This window comes from Pteropus vampyrus, unplaced genomic scaffold (genome assembly GCF_000151845.1).
Source record: "Pteropus vampyrus isolate Shadow unplaced genomic scaffold, Pvam_2.0 Scaffold17, whole genome shotgun sequence".
NCBI lineage: Eukaryota > Metazoa > Chordata > Mammalia > Chiroptera > Pteropodidae > Pteropus > Pteropus vampyrus.
In genome coordinates this window covers 13,837,855-13,840,388 of record NW_011888798.1, presented here as the reverse complement: position 1 = coordinate 13,840,388, position 2,534 = coordinate 13,837,855, and positions in this window count along the sequence as shown.

Here is a 2,534-nt window from a genome sequence, read left to right as displayed (position 1 = left end):
TACACATGAAACCAACCGCTATGAATAGAATGGAAAATTTCGATTGACTCAATGCTTGTGCATGAAATGACATACCAAAGACTCTCAGCCATTTAATGATAAACAATATTATCTCTAACAATTCTTCTACTAAAGGCTTTCTAAAATGTACCTACATGCTTAGTACTTGTTTATTCAATGTAAAAATTTATGGTAGTTGATTGTGTGCTATCTAAAGATCTCAATGGCCCATTTAAACTGACTGCATTACAGAGCCCTTAAGAAACACACATAGACATAAACACACACATATGCCCACACAGAAAACATGATGTAAGCAAGTTATATTAAAAGCTTAATATATAAATGTAGTTTATTATTGTTAGCTATACCACCTTTTTTTAGTTACAAGCAATGATAAAAAATAATTACATTTTCTTGAAATTACCTAAGCATTCTAGTCAAATTCAAACAGTCTAATATGAGTAAAAGGAAATCTTCCCTTACCATTATCTGTCTTTTCCTTTACATTTTTTCTTTAAACCATAGTTATGTTTTTTATTAATTTATAAATATTGTTAAATGTTAGTTTGATGACGACATAAAAAATTCACTTTAGACAGTGTCTCTAACTCTAACATATCCTACCTAACATTGAACATGAAAATCCTAGATTCTAGCCAGAGCTAACTACTGACTTTAGATTGAGAAAAAGTGAAGAAAACCTCTTTGTATCTCAACTTACTCATCCATAATACAAAATTAATGCTCACCCTGCCTCCAAAACAAGATATTTCAAAGGAATGCAAATAAATAGCACACGTCAAAAAGTAAATGTAAATTCTGACATATTATAAACATATAAAGTAAAATTCTTATTACTAACATTCTCCTATTTTAATTCTAAGAAAAATAAAATATCTGATAATCATCAAAGTAAATTCAAAATCTTCAGTTTCAAAATTATGATCTAATGAAAGGGTGAATCTTCCGAAAGAAATTAAGTATAATAAGTACAGTAAAATAATCAAGCATTAATATTCTAATTATATGCCAAAACTGAGTTGATCAACTTCTTCGCCATTAATTTTACATAAGCACACACACACACATTCACACACACACAGCATTTTTCTTAGTTAATCTTACATGCCACACTAATTCCTATGACTGCTATAATACATCTTTGTTCTCCCAAGCAATGTCCTCTTTCTTCCCCTAGGTTCCTCTGCCGTCTATGTTAAGACTGAAGATCTCTTCCAGAGAGACTACTCCAATGAACTCAAACTAGTCTCTTACAGTTCTAACGTATTTTTAAAAAATAATAACTCAGAAATTTATTGCCCAATTGTTGTCTAATTGTTTCAGGTCTGTTATTTGCATCTAGTTTCTAAATTCTCTGAGTACTGTAATTATATTTTATTTCCTTTAACCACTTTAGTGGTTTGTGTATATATTAGCCACAACTTTTAACATATGTAGATAAAAACTGTCAGATAAAGTAGAGGCAACAGAATAAAAAGGGGTTCAAAAAACAAAATGTGCTCTGTGTGTCCTTGATCATAGCGAAGAGAGAGGTGTGAGACATGGAGCTGTGTCTTGGATTCTAGGGAAAAAAAAGTTAATCAAACCTTATCATAATCTTGATTAAATATTTCTTATACCTCTACTTATCTCTACTTCCTGCCCTCATCATAAACTTTCATTACTAATTTCATTCCTTAACCCATAAATATGAGTAAAGATTCTGTACACAATGGAGAAAGAACCTTTATATTTATAATTTCCTTGAGCAAAAGGACTATATATTCGTCTTTATATTCTCATATTTTTTGCAATGCTCAATAAATACCTATTAAATGAATAAAAGGATGTATGGATAAATAGATCCAAAGATAAATGTCAATGTCAAGTGTCTTTTAATCTACATTTGTGTTAACAAACCCAGTACCTGGGCCAACAAAGACAAGAACAACCGTAACTGTGTAGAATTCACTATGGCTGTGAGAACACCATTTATTTTATTGCATACCTTTCAAATTGTAACAGATCCCACTTAGAATATACAAAACCCTGTGCAGGGCATATAGTTGGAACTCAGTAATGCTTGTTGATGAACGCTAAGCATAACTGTTTAATCTCTCACTTAGACTATTTTTCCTTTTTTAAAAAATCAAACTATAGTTTTCTATTTCAAAATGTAGGCTGTGGCATAAAAGTTTAGCTCTCTTAATCTATAGTTTGTTTTATATTTCCAACCCACTTTAAATACTTTAATGTAATCATTATATTTCTAAAACATAGACATATTATTTTCCTTAAAACTTTTTTTTTCCTGAAATGTTAACAGTGGTTTTATGCATAAATACTTTTCCCTACTCTCTCTGATATTTAGTATGAATGTTGTCATTTTAAGACAAGCTGCAATTTTAAAATAATTTCCTTAAAGAAAACTATTTATATTCAAATTTCAAACAAAAGTTTGAATATTTGCAGTTAATATGTAAGATTTCTATAGTATGATTTTAAGTACTTTTAATATAGATTAAACTCAA